Source organism: Ambystoma mexicanum, chromosome 1p (assembly GCF_040938575.1).
Source record: "Ambystoma mexicanum isolate Mex_15411 chromosome 1p, UKY_AmexF1_1, whole genome shotgun sequence".
Taxonomy (NCBI): domain Eukaryota; kingdom Metazoa; phylum Chordata; class Amphibia; order Caudata; family Ambystomatidae; genus Ambystoma; species Ambystoma mexicanum.
In genome coordinates, this window is record NC_090921.1 from 1025870320 (window position 1) to 1025883630 (window position 13311).

The 13311-nt window shown below is 41.3% G+C and overlaps 9 non-coding genes across 9 annotated transcripts; all 9 read right to left on the minus strand.

Annotated features, from left to right (window-relative positions):
* Positions 1-115: 115 nt before the first annotated feature.
* TRNAY-GUA (transfer RNA tyrosine (anticodon GUA)) lies at positions 116-201 on the minus strand. Its single transcript is given in 2 exon segments — positions 116-151; positions 165-201. It is a non-coding gene; the product is annotated as a tRNA-Tyr (tRNA).
* Positions 202-761: 560 nt separating this feature from the next.
* TRNAY-GUA (transfer RNA tyrosine (anticodon GUA)) lies at positions 762-847 on the minus strand. Its single transcript is given in 2 exon segments — positions 762-797; positions 811-847. It is a non-coding gene; the product is annotated as a tRNA-Tyr (tRNA).
* A 2502-nt stretch (positions 848-3349) lies between these two features.
* TRNAY-GUA (transfer RNA tyrosine (anticodon GUA)) lies at positions 3350-3435 on the minus strand. Its single transcript is given in 2 exon segments — positions 3350-3385; positions 3399-3435. It is a non-coding gene; the product is annotated as a tRNA-Tyr (tRNA).
* Positions 3436-3995: 560 nt separating this feature from the next.
* TRNAY-GUA (transfer RNA tyrosine (anticodon GUA)) lies at positions 3996-4081 on the minus strand. Its single transcript is given in 2 exon segments — positions 3996-4031; positions 4045-4081. It is a non-coding gene; the product is annotated as a tRNA-Tyr (tRNA).
* Positions 4082-5935: 1854 nt separating this feature from the next.
* TRNAY-GUA (transfer RNA tyrosine (anticodon GUA)) lies at positions 5936-6021 on the minus strand. The gene is given in 2 exon segments: positions 5936-5971; positions 5985-6021. It is a non-coding gene; the product is annotated as a tRNA-Tyr (tRNA).
* A 3789-nt stretch (positions 6022-9810) lies between these two features.
* TRNAY-GUA (transfer RNA tyrosine (anticodon GUA)) lies at positions 9811-9896 on the minus strand. The gene is given in 2 exon segments: positions 9811-9846; positions 9860-9896. It is a non-coding gene; the product is annotated as a tRNA-Tyr (tRNA).
* A 562-nt stretch (positions 9897-10458) lies between these two features.
* Positions 10459-10544, minus strand: TRNAY-GUA (transfer RNA tyrosine (anticodon GUA)). The gene is given in 2 exon segments: positions 10459-10494; positions 10508-10544. It is a non-coding gene; the product is annotated as a tRNA-Tyr (tRNA).
* Positions 10545-11104: 560 nt separating this feature from the next.
* Positions 11105-11190, minus strand: TRNAY-GUA (transfer RNA tyrosine (anticodon GUA)). Its single transcript is given in 2 exon segments — positions 11105-11140; positions 11154-11190. It is a non-coding gene; the product is annotated as a tRNA-Tyr (tRNA).
* Positions 11191-13044: 1854 nt separating this feature from the next.
* TRNAY-GUA (transfer RNA tyrosine (anticodon GUA)) lies at positions 13045-13130 on the minus strand. Its single transcript is given in 2 exon segments — positions 13045-13080; positions 13094-13130. It is a non-coding gene; the product is annotated as a tRNA-Tyr (tRNA).
* Positions 13131-13311: the final 181 nt, after the last annotated feature.

Sequence of the window (13311 nt, forward strand, 5' to 3'; positions counted from 1 at the left end):
GCAAAAGGCATCTATTTTCAGTGATGAAATATAATATAATTATAAATTGTCTGTTATGTTATTTTCCAAGTATTTTGCTTTCCAAGTATTCAATAAAATTTGCATTTGGCAAAAGTCCTTCGAGCCGGATTTGAACCAGCGACCTAAGGATGCCTGTTTTACCACTACAGTCCTCCGCTCTACCAACTGAGCTATCGAAGGCTTGGCAAATCAGTCTCTAGCAAGCTCAATACGAGCTTCCACTTCAACCCTCGACATTCAAACATCTCTTGCAATTTGTGCAAAATACTACAAATTTGGCTTGTGAGGTTCCCGAATTGAGTAAAAGCACATCAGTTCACAATTAAAAAAATGACCCCCTCCGCAGTCTCCCGCATGTTACTGACCACCATACTAAGGGGGAAAAGTTGAAAGGCGGCACCTCACAGGCCATCTCCTCAGAGTATTCAGCCGCGTTGGGCCTTGACAATATTTTAATATCTTGGATGGTGTATAGTGTTCTCTCATTTCCCTTGAGAAATCAAGATTGTCAAGGGGATTCTGCTGTTTTGCCAGTTCATAGCAAGAGATGGGGATCCAAAACACCTCACAGGAAACCAATGAAGATTTGTGTTGGACAGAAAAATAAGGTGGTCACAGCCTCAAAGCAAAAGGCATCTATTTTCAGTGATGAAATATAATATAATTATAAATTGTCTGTTATTTTACTTTCCAAGTATTTTACTTTCCAAGTATTCAATAAAATGTGCATTTGGCAAAAGTCCTTCGAGCCGGATTTGAACCAGCGACCTAAGGATGCCTGTTTTACCACTACAGTCCTCCGCTCTACCAACTGAGCTATCGAAGGCTTGGCAAATCAGTCTCTAGCAAGCTCAATACGAGCTTCCACTTCAACCCTCGACATTCAAACATCTCTTGCAATTTGTGCAAAATACTACAAATTTGGCTTGTGAGGTTCCCGAATTGAGTAAAAGCACATCAGTTCACAATTAAAAAAATGACCCCCTCCGCAGTCTCCCGCATGTTACTGACCACCATACTAAGGGGGAAAAGTTGAAAGGCGGCACCTCACAGGCCATCTCCTCAGAGTATTCAGCCGCGTTGGGCCTTGACAATATTTTAATATCTTGGATGGTGTATAGTGTTCTCTCATTTTCCTTGAGAAATCAAGATTGTCAAGGGGATTATGCTGTTTTGCCAGTTTATAGCAAGAGATGGGGATCAAAGAAACACCTCACAGGAAACCAAAGAAGATTGGTGTTGGACAGAAAAATAATGTGGCCACAGCCTCAAAGCAAAAGGCATCTATTTTCAGTGATGAAATATAATATAATTATAAATTGTCTGTTATGTTATTTTCCAAGTATTTTGCTTTCCAAGTATTCAATAAAATTTGCATTTGGCAAAAGTCCTTCGAGCCGGATTTGAACCAGCGACCTAAGGATGCCTGTTTTACCACTACAGTCCTCCCCTCTACCAACTGAGCTATCGAAGGCTTGGCAAACTGTTCTCTAGCAAGCTCAATTCGAGCTTCCACTTCAACCGTCGACATGCAAACATCTCTTGCAATTCGTGCAAAATACTACAAATTTGGCTTGTGAGGTTCCCGAATTGAGTAAAAGCACATCAGTTCCCAATTAAAAAAATGACCGCCTCCGCAGTCTCCCGCGTGTTACTGACCACCATACTAAGGAGGAAAAGTTGAAAGGCGGCGCCTCACAGGCCATCTCCTCAGAGTATTCATCAGTGTTCGGCCTTGACAATATTTTAATATCTTGGATGGTGTATGGTGTTCTCCCATTTCCCTTGAGAAATCAAGATTGTCAAGGGGATTCTGCTGTTTTGTCAGTTCATAGCAAGAGATGGGGATCCAAAACACGTCACAGGAAACCAACGAAGATTGGTGTCGGACAGAAAAATAACGTGGCCACAGCCTCAAAGCAAAAGGCATCTATTTTCAGTGATGAAATAAAATATAATTATAAATTGTCTGTTATTTTACTTTCCAAGTATTTTACTTTCCAAGTATTCAATAAAATTTGCATTTGGCAAAAGTCCTTCGAGCGGGATTTGAACCAGTGACCTAAGGATGCCTGTTTTACCACTACAGTCCTCCGCTCTACCAACTGAGCTATCAAAGGTTTGGCAAATCATTCTCTAGCAAACTCAAAACAAGCTTCCACTTCAACCGTCGACTTGTAAACATCTCTTGCAATTCGTGCAAAATACTACAAATTTGGCTTGTGAGGTTCCCGAATTGAGTAAAAGCACATCAGTTCCCAATTAAAAAAATGACCCCCTCCGCAGTCTCCCGCATGTTAATGACCACCATACTAAGGGGGAAAAGTTGAAAGGCGGCGCCTCACAGGCCATCTCCTCAGAGTATTCAGCCGTGTTGGGCCTTGACAATATTTTAATATCTTGGATGGTGTATAGTGTTCTCTCATTTCCCTTGAGAAATCAAGATTGTCAAGAGGATTCTGCTGTTTTGCCAGTTCATAGCAAGAGATGGGGATCCAAAACACCTGACAGGAAACCAATGAAGATTCGTTTTGGACAGAAAAATAACGTGGCCACAGCCTCAAAGCAAAAGGCATCTATTTTCAGTGATGAAATATAATATAATTATAAATTGTCTGTTATTTTACTTTCCAAGTATTTTACTTTCCAAGTATTCAATAAAATTTGCATTTGGCAAAAGTCCTTTGAGCCGGATTTGAACCAGCGACCTAAGGATGCCTGTTTTACCACTACAGTCCTCCGCTCTACCAACTGAGCTATCGAAGGCTTGGCAAATCGTTCTCTAGCAAACTCAATACGAGCTTCCACTTCAACCGTCGACTTGTAAACATCTCTTGCAATTCGTGCAAAATACTACAAATTTGGCTTGTGAGGTTCCCGAATTGAGTAAAAGCACATCAGTTCACAATTAAAAAAATGACCCCCTCCGCAGTCTCCCGCATGTTACTGACCACCATACTAAGGGGGAAAAGTTGAAAGGCGGCACCTCACAGGCCATCTCCTCAGAGTATTCAGCCGCGTTGGGCCTTGACAATATTTTAATATCTTGGATGGTGTATAGTGTTCTCTCATTTTCCTTGAGAAATCAAGATTGTCAAGGGGATTATGCTGTTTTGCCAGTTTATAGCAAGAGATGGGGATCAAAGAAACACCTCACAGGAAACCAAAGAAGATTGGTGTTGGACAGAAAAATAATGTGGCCACAGCCTCAAAGCAAAAGGCATCTATTTTCAGTGATGAAATATAATATAATTATAAATTGTCTGTTATGTTATTTTCCAAGTATTTTGCTTTCCAAGTATTCAATAAAATTTGCATTTGGCAAAAGTCCTTCGAGCCGGATTTGAACCAGCGACCTAAGGATGCCTGTTTTACCACTACAGTCCTCCGCTCTACCAACTGAGCTATCGAAGGCTTGGCAAATCAGTCTCTAGCAAGCTCAATACGAGCTTCCACTTCAACCCTCGACATTCAAACATCTCTTGCAATTTGTGCAAAATACTACAAATTTGGCTTGTGAGGTTCCCGAATTGAGTAAAAGCACATCAGTTCACAATTAAAAAAATGACCCCCTCCGCAGTCTCCCGCATGTTACTGACCACCATACTAAGGGGGAAAAGTTGAAAGGCGGCACCTCACAGGCCATCTCCTCAGAGTATTCAGCCGCGTTGGGCCTTGACAATATTTTAATATCTTGGATGGTGTATAGTGTTCTCTCATTTCCCTTGAGAAATCAAGATTGTCAAGGGGATTCTGCTGTTTTGCCAGTTCATAGCAAGAGATGGGGATCCAAAACACCTCACAGGAAACCAATGAAGATTTGTGTTGGACAGAAAAATAAGGTGGTCACAGCCTCAAAGCAAAAGGCATCTATTTTCAGTGATGAAATATAATATAATTATAAATTGTCTGTTATTTTACTTTCCAAGTATTTTACTTTCCAAGTATTCAATAAAATGTGCATTTGGCAAAAGTCCTTCGAGCCGGATTTGAACCAGCGACCTAAGGATGCCTGTTTTACCACTACAGTCCTCCGCTCTACCAACTGAGCTATCGAAGGCTTGGCAAATCAGTCTCTAGCAAGCTCAATACGAGCTTCCACTTCAACCCTCGACATTCAAACATCTCTTGCAATTTGTGCAAAATACTACAAATTTGGCTTGTGAGGTTCCCGAATTGAGTAAAAGCACATCAGTTCACAATTAAAAAAATGACCCCCTCCGCAGTCTCCCGCATGTTACTGACCACCATACTAAGGGGGAAAAGTTGAAAGGCGGCACCTCACAGGCCATCTCCTCAGAGTATTCAGCCGCGTTGGGCCTTGACAATATTTTAATATCTTGGATGGTGTATAGTGTTCTCTCATTTTCCTTGAGAAATCAAGATTGTCAAGGGGATTATGCTGTTTTGCCAGTTTATAGCAAGAGATGGGGATCAAAGAAACACCTCACAGGAAACCAAAGAAGATTGGTGTTGGACAGAAAAATAATGTGGCCACAGCCTCAAAGCAAAAGGCATCTATTTTCAGTGATGAAATATAATATAATTATAAATTGTCTGTTATGTTATTTTCCAAGTATTTTGCTTTCCAAGTATTCAATAAAATTTGCATTTGGCAAAAGTCCTTCGAGCCGGATTTGAACCAGCGACCTAAGGATGCCTGTTTTACCACTACAGTCCTCCCCTCTACCAACTGAGCTATCGAAGGCTTGGCAAACTGTTCTCTAGCAAGCTCAATTCGAGCTTCCACTTCAACCGTCGACATGCAAACATCTCTTGCAATTCGTGCAAAATACTACAAATTTGGCTTGTGAGGTTCCCGAATTGAGTAAAAGCACATCAGTTCCCAATTAAAAAAATGACCGCCTCCGCAGTCTCCCGCGTGTTACTGACCACCATACTAAGGAGGAAAAGTTGAAAGGCGGCGCCTCACAGGCCATCTCCTCAGAGTATTCATCAGTGTTCGGCCTTGACAATATTTTAATATCTTGGATGGTGTATGGTGTTCTCCCATTTCCCTTGAGAAATCAAGATTGTCAAGGGGATTCTGCTGTTTTGTCAGTTCATAGCAAGAGATGGGGATCCAAAACACGTCACAGGAAACCAACGAAGATTGGTGTCGGACAGAAAAATAACGTGGCCACAGCCTCAAAGCAAAAGGCATCTATTTTCAGTGATGAAATAAAATATAATTATAAATTGTCTGTTATTTTACTTTCCAAGTATTTTACTTTCCAAGTATTCAATAAAATTTGCATTTGGCAAAAGTCCTTCGAGCGGGATTTGAACCAGTGACCTAAGGATGCCTGTTTTACCACTACAGTCCTCCGCTCTACCAACTGAGCTATCAAAGGTTTGGCAAATCATTCTCTAGCAAACTCAATACAAGCTTCCACTTCAACCGTCGACTTGTAAACATCTCTTGCAATTCGTGCAAAATACTACAAATTTGGCTTGTGAGGTTCCCGAATTGAGTAAAAGCACATCAGTTCCCAATTAAAAAAATGACCCCCTCCGCAGTCTCCCGCATGTTAATGACCACCATACTAAGGGGGAAAAGTTGAAAGGCGGCGCCTCACAGGCCATCTCCTCAGAGTATTCAGCCGTGTTGGGCCTTGACAATATTTTAATATCTTGGATGGTGTATAGTGTTCTCTCATTTCCCTTGAGAAATCAAGATTGTCAAGAGGATTCTGCTGTTTTGCCAGTTCATAGCAAGAGATGGGGATCCAAAACACCTGACAGGAAACCAATGAAGATTCGTTTTGGACAGAAAAATAACGTGGCCACAGCCTCAAAGCAAAAGGCATCTATTTTCAGTGATGAAATATAATATAATTATAAATTGTCTGTTATTTTACTTTCCAAGTATTTTACTTTCCAAGTATTCAATAAAATGTGAATTTGGCAAGAGTCCTTCGAGCCGGATTTGAACCAGCGACCTAAGGATGCCTGTTTTACTACTACAGTCCTCCGCTCTACCAACTGAGCTATCGAAGGCTTGGCAAATCAACTCTAGCAAACTCAATACGAGCTTCCACTTCAACCGTCGACTTGTAAACATCTCTTGCAATTCGTGCAAAATACTACAAATTTGGCTTGTGAGGTTCCCGAATTGAGCAAAAGCACATCAGTTCCCAATTAAAAAAATGACCCCCTCCGCAGTCTCCCGCATGTTACTGACCACCATACTAATGGGGAAAAGTTGAAAGGCGGCACCTCACAGGCAATCTCCTCAGAGTATTCAGCCGCGTTGGGCCTTGACAATATTTTAATATCTTGGATGGTGTATAGTGTTCTCTTATTTCCCTTGAGAAATCAAGATTGTCAAGGGGATTCTGCTGTTTTGCCAGTTCATAGCAAGAGATGGGGATCCAAAACACCTCACAGGAAACCAATGAAGATTTGTGTTGGACAGAAAAATAAGGTGGTCACAGCCTCAAAGCAAAAGGCATCTATTTTCAGTGATGAAATATAATATAATTATAAATTGTCTGTTATTTTACTTTCCAAGTATTTTACTTTCCAAGTATTCAATAAAATGTGCATTTGGCAAAAGTCCTTAGAGCCGGATTTGAACCAGCGACCTAAGGATGCCTGTTTTACCACTACAGTCCTCAGCTCTACCAAGTGAGCTATCGAAGGCTTGGCATATCAGTCTCTAGCAAGCTCAATACGAGCTTCCACTTCAACCCTCGACATTCAAACATCTCTTGCAATTTGTGCAAAATACTACAAATTTGGCTTGTGAGGTTCCCGAATTGAGTAAAAGCACATCAGTTCACAATTAAAAAAATGACCCCCTCCGCAGTCTCCCGTATGTTACTGACCACCATACTAAGGGGGAAAAGTTGAAAGGCGGCACCTCACAGGCCATCTCCTCAGAGTATTCTGCCGCGTTGGGCCTTGACAATATTTTAATATCTTGGATGGTGTATAGTGTTCTCTCATTTTCCTTGAGAAATCAAGATTGTCAAGGGGATTATGCTGTTTTGCCAGTTCATAGCAAGAGATGGGGATCAAAGAAACACCTCACAGGAAACCAAAGAAGATTGGTGTTGGACAGAAAAATAATGTGGCCACAGCCTCAAAGCAAAAGGCATCTATTTTCAGTGATGAAATATAATATAATTATAAATTGTCTGTTATGTTATTTTCCAAGTATTTTACTTTCCAAGTATTCAATAAAATGTGCATTTGGCAAAAGTCCTTCGAGCCGGATTTGAACCAGCGACCTAAGGATGCCTGTTTTACCACTACAGTCCTCCGCTCTACCAACTGAGCTAGCGAAGGCTTGGCAAATCAGTCTCTAGCAAGCTCAATACGAGCTTCCACTTCAACCCTCGACATTCAAACATCTCTTGCAATTCGTGCAAAATACTACAAATTTGGCTTGGAGGTTCCCGAATTGAGTAAAAGCACATCAGTTCACAAATAAAAAAATGACCCCCTCCGCAGTCTCCCGCATGTTACTGACCACCATACAAAGGAGGAAAAGTTGAAAGTCGGCGCCTCACAGGCCATCTCCTCAGAGTATTCATCAGTGTTCGGCCTTGACAATATTTTAATATCTTGGATGGTGAATAGTGTTCTCCCATTTCCCTTGAGAAATCAAGATTGTCAAGGGGATTCTGCTGTTTTGTCAGTTCATAGCAAGAGATGGGGATCCAAAATACCTCACAGGAAACCAACGAAGATTGGTGTCGGACAGAAAAATAACGTGGCCACAGCCTCAAAGCAAAAGGCATCTATTTTCAGTGATGAAATATAGTATAATTATAAATTGTCTGTTATTTTACTTTCCAAGTATTTTACTTTCCAAGTATTCAATAAAATGTGCATTTGGCAAAAGTCCTTCGAGCCGGATTTGAACCAGCGACCTAAGGATGCCTGTTTTACCACTACAGTCCTCCCCTCTACCAACTGAGCTATCGAAGGCTTGGCAAACCGTTCTCTAGCAAGCTCAATTCGAGCTTCCACTTCAACCGTCGACATGCAAACATCTCTTGCAATTCGTGCAAAATACTACAAATTTGGCTTGTGAGGTTCCCGAATTGAGTAAAAGCACATCAGTTACCAATTAAAAAAATGACCCCCTCCGCAGTCTCCCGCATGTTACTGACCACCATATTAAGGGGGAAAAGTTGAAAGGCGCGCCTCACAGGCCATCTCCTCAGAGTATTCAGCCGTGTTGGGCCTTGACAATATTTTAATATCTTGGATGGTGTATAGTGTTCTCCCATTTCCCTTGAGAAATCAAGATTGTCAAGGGGATTCTGCTGTTTTGTCAGTTCATAGCAAGAGATGGGGATCCAAAACACCTCACAGGAAACCAACGAAGATTGGTGTCGGACAGAAACATAACGTGGCCACAGCCTCAAAGCAAAAGGCATCTATTTTCAGTGATGAAATATAATATAATTATAAACTGTCTGTTATTTTACTTTCCAAGTATTTTACTTTCCAAGTATTCAATAAAATTTGCATTTGGCAAAAGTCCTTCAATCTGGATTTGAACCAGCGACCTAAGGATGCCTGTTTTACCACTACAGTCCTCCGCTCTACCAACTGAGCTATCGAAGGCTAGGCAAATCAATCTCTAGCAAGCTCAATACGAGCTTCCACTTCAACCCTCGACATTCAAACATCTCTTGCAATTCGTGCAAAATACTACAAATTTGGCTTGTGAGGTTCCCGAATTGAGTAAAAGCACATCAGTTCACAATTAAAAAAATGACCCCCTCCGCAGTCTCCCGCATGTTACTGACCACCATACAAAGGAGGAAAAGTTGAAAGTCGGCGCCTCACAGGCCATCTCCTCAGAGTATTCATCAGTGTTCGGCCTTGACAATATTTTAATATCTTGGATGGTGTATAGTGTTCTCCCATTTCCCTTGAGAAATCAAGATTGTCAAGGGGATTCTGCTGTTTTGTCAGTTCATAGCAAGAGATGGGGATCCAAAATACCTCACAGGAAACCAACGAAGATTGGTGTCGGACAGAAAAATAACGTGGCCACAGCCTCAAAGCAAAAGGCATCTATTTTCAGTGATGAAATATAATATAATTATAAATAGTCTGTTATTTTACTTTCCAAGTATTTTACTTTCCAAGTATTCAATAAAATGTGCATTTGGCAAAAGTCCTTCGAACCGGATTTGAACCAGCGACCTAAGGATGCCTGTTTTACCACTACAGTCCTCTGCTCTACCAACTGAGCTATTAAAGGCTTGGCAAATCAGTCTCTAGCAAGCTCCATACGAGCTTCCACTTCAACCGTCGACATTCAAACATCTCTTGCAATTCGTGCAAAATACTACAAATTTGGCTTGTGAGGTTCCCGAATTGAGTAAAAGCACATCAGTTCACAATTAAAAAAATGACCCCCTCCGCAGTCTCCCGCATGTTACTGACCACCATACAAAGGAGGAAAAGTTGAAAGGCGGCGCCTCACAGGCCATCTCCTCAGAGTATTCATCAGTGTTCGGCCTTGACAATATTTTAATATCTTGGATGGTGTATAGTGTTCTCCCATTTCCCTTGAGAAATCAAGATTGTCAAGGGGATTCTGCTGTTTTGTCAGTTCATAGCAAGAGATGGGGATCCAAAATACCTCACAGGAAACCAACGAAGATTGGTGTCGGACAGAAAAATAACGTGGCCACAGCCTCAAAGCAAAAGGCATCTATTTTCAGTGATGAAATATAATATAATTATAAATTGTCTGTTATTTTACTTTCCAAGTATTTTACTTTCCAAGTATTCAATAAAATTTGCATTTGGCAAAAGTCCTTCGAGCCGGATTTGAACCAGCGACCTAAGGATGCCTGTTTTACCACTACAGTCCTCCGCTCTACCAACTGAGCTATCGAAGGCTTGGCAAATCGTTCTCTAGCAAACTCAATACGAGCTTCCACTTCAACCGTCGACTTGTAAACATCTCTTGCAATTCGTGCAAAATACTACAAATTTGGCTTGTGAGGTTCCCGAATTGAGTAAAAGCACATCAGTTCACAATTAAAAAAATGACCCCCTCCGCAGTCTCCCGCATGTTACTGACCACCATACTAAGGGGGAAAAGTTGAAAGGCGGCACCTCACAGGCCATCTCCTCAGAGTATTCAGCCGCGTTGGGCCTTGACAATATTTTAATATCTTGGATGGTGTATAGTGTTCTCTCATTTTCCTTGAGAAATCAAGATTGTCAAGGGGATTATGCTGTTTTGCCAGTTTATAGCAAGAGATGGGGATCAAAGAAACACCTCACAGGAAACCAAAGAAGATTGGTGTTGGACAGAAAAATAATGTGGCCACAGCCTCAAAGCAAAAGGCATCTATTTTCAGTGATGAAATATAATATAATTATAAATTGTCTGTTATGTTATTTTCCAAGTATTTTGCTTTCCAAGTATTCAATAAAATTTGCATTTGGCAAAAGTCCTTCGAGCCGGATTTGAACCAGCGACCTAAGGATGCCTGTTTTACCACTACAGTCCTCCGCTCTACCAACTGAGCTATCGAAGGCTTGGCAAATCAGTCTCTAGCAAGCTCAATACGAGCTTCCACTTCAACCCTCGACATTCAAACATCTCTTGCAATTTGTGCAAAATACTACAAATTTGGCTTGTGAGGTTCCCGAATTGAGTAAAAGCACATCAGTTCACAATTAAAAAAATGACCCCCTCCGCAGTCTCCCGCATGTTACTGACCACCATACTAAGGGGGAAAAGTTGAAAGGCGGCACCTCACAGGCCATCTCCTCAGAGTATTCAGCCGCGTTGGGCCTTGACAATATTTTAATATCTTGGATGGTGTATAGTGTTCTCTCATTTCCCTTGAGAAATCAAGATTGTCAAGGGGATTCTGCTGTTTTGCCAGTTCATAGCAAGAGATGGGGATCCAAAACACCTCACAGGAAACCAATGAAGATTTGTGTTGGACAGAAAAATAAGGTGGTCACAGCCTCAAAGCAAAAGGCATCTATTTTCAGTGATGAAATATAATATAATTATAAATTGTCTGTTATTTTACTTTCCAAGTATTTTACTTTCCAAGTATTCAATAAAATGTGCATTTGGCAAAAGTCCTTCGAGCCGGATTTGAACCAGCGACCTAAGGATGCCTGTTTTACCACTACAGTCCTCCGCTCTACCAACTGAGCTATCGAAGGCTTGGCAAATCAGTCTCTAGCAAGCTCAATACGAGCTTCCACTTCAACCCTCGACATTCAAACATCTCTTGCAATTTGTGCAAAATACTACAAATTTGGCTTGTGAGGTTCCCGAATTGAGTAAAAGCACATCAGTTCACAATTAAAAAAATGACCCCCTCCGCAGTCTCCCGCATGTTACTGACCACCATACTAAGGGGGAAAAGTTGAAAGGCGGCACCTCACAGGCCATCTCCTCAGAGTATTCAGCCGCGTTGGGCCTTGACAATATTTTAATATCTTGGATGGTGTATAGTGTTCTCTCATTTTCCTTGAGAAATCAAGATTGTCAAGGGGATTATGCTGTTTTGCCAGTTTATAGCAAGAGATGGGGATCAAAGAAACACCTCACAGGAAACCAAAGAAGATTGGTGTTGGACAGAAAAATAATGTGGCCACAGCCTCAAAGCAAAAGGCATCTATTTTCAGTGATGAAATATAATATAATTATAAATTGTCTGTTATGTTATTTTCCAAGTATTTTGCTTTCCAAGTATTCAATAAAATTTGCATTTGGCAAAAGTCCTTCGAGCCGGATTTGAACCAGCGACCTAAGGATGCCTGTTTTACCACTACAGTCCTCCCCTCTACCAACTGAGCTATCGAAGGCTTGGCAAACTGTTCTCTAGCAAGCTCAATTCGAGCTTCCACTTCAACCGTCGACATGCAAACATCTCTTGCAATTCGTGCAAAATACTACAAATTTGGCTTGTGAGGTTCCCGAATTGAGTAAAAGCACATCAGTTCCCAATTAAAAAAATGACCGCCTCCGCAGTCTCCCGCGTGTTACTGACCACCATACTAAGGAGGAAAAGTTGAAAGGCGGCGCCTCACAGGCCATCTCCTCAGAGTATTCATCAGTGTTCGGCCTTGACAATATTTTAATATCTTGGATGGTGTATGGTGTTCTCCCATTTCCCTTGAGAAATCAAGATTGTCAAGGGGATTCTGCTGTTTTGTCAGTTCATAGCAAGAGATGGGGATCCAAAACACGTCACAGGAAACCAACGAAGATTGGTGTCGGACAGAAAAATAACGTGGCCACAGCCTCAAAGCAAAAGGCATCTATTTTCAGTGATGAAATAAAATATAATTATAAATTGTCTGTTATTTTACTTTCCAAGTATTTTACTTTCCAAGTATTCAATAAAATTTGCATTTGGCAAAAGTCCTTCGAGCGGGATTTGAACCAGTGACCTAAGGATGCCTGTTTTACCACTACAGTCCTCCGCTCTACCAACTGAGCTATCAAAGGTTTGGCAAATCATTCTCTAGCAAACTCAATACAAGCTTCCACTTCAACCGTCGACTTGTAAACATCTCTTGCAATTCGTGCAAAATACTACAAATTTGGCTTGTGAGGTTCCCGAATTGAGTAAAAGCACATCAGTTCCCAATTAAAAAAATGACCCCCTCCGCAGTCTCCCGCATGTTAATGACCACCATACTAAGGGGGAAAAGTTGAAAGGCGGCGCCTCACAGGCCATCTCCTCAGAGTATTCAGCCGTGTTGGGCCTTGACAATATTTTAATATCTTGGATGGTGTATAGTGTTCTCTCATTTCCCTTGAGAAATCAAGATTGTCAAGAGGATTCTGCTGTTTTGCCAGTTCATAGCAAGAGATGGGGATCCAAAACACCTGACAGGAAACCAATGAAGATTCGTTTTGGACAGAAAAATAACGTGGCCACAGCCTCAAAGCAAAAGGCATCTATTTTCAGTGATGAAATATAATATAATTATAAATTGTCTGTTATTTTACTTTCCAAGTATTTTACTTTCCAAGTATTCAATAAAATGTGAATTTGGCAAGAGTCCTTCGAGCCGGATTTGAACCAGCGACCTAAGGATGCCTGTTTTACTACTACAGTCCTCCGCTCTACCAACTGAGCTATCGAAGGCTTGGCAAATCAACTCTAGCAAACTCAATACGAGCTTCCACTTCAACCGTCGACTTGTAAACATCTCTTGCAATTCGTGCAAAATACTACAAATTTGGCTTGTGAGGTTCCCGAATTGAGCAAAAGCACATCAGTTCCCAATTAAAAAAATGACCCCCTCCGCAGTCTCCCGCATGTTACT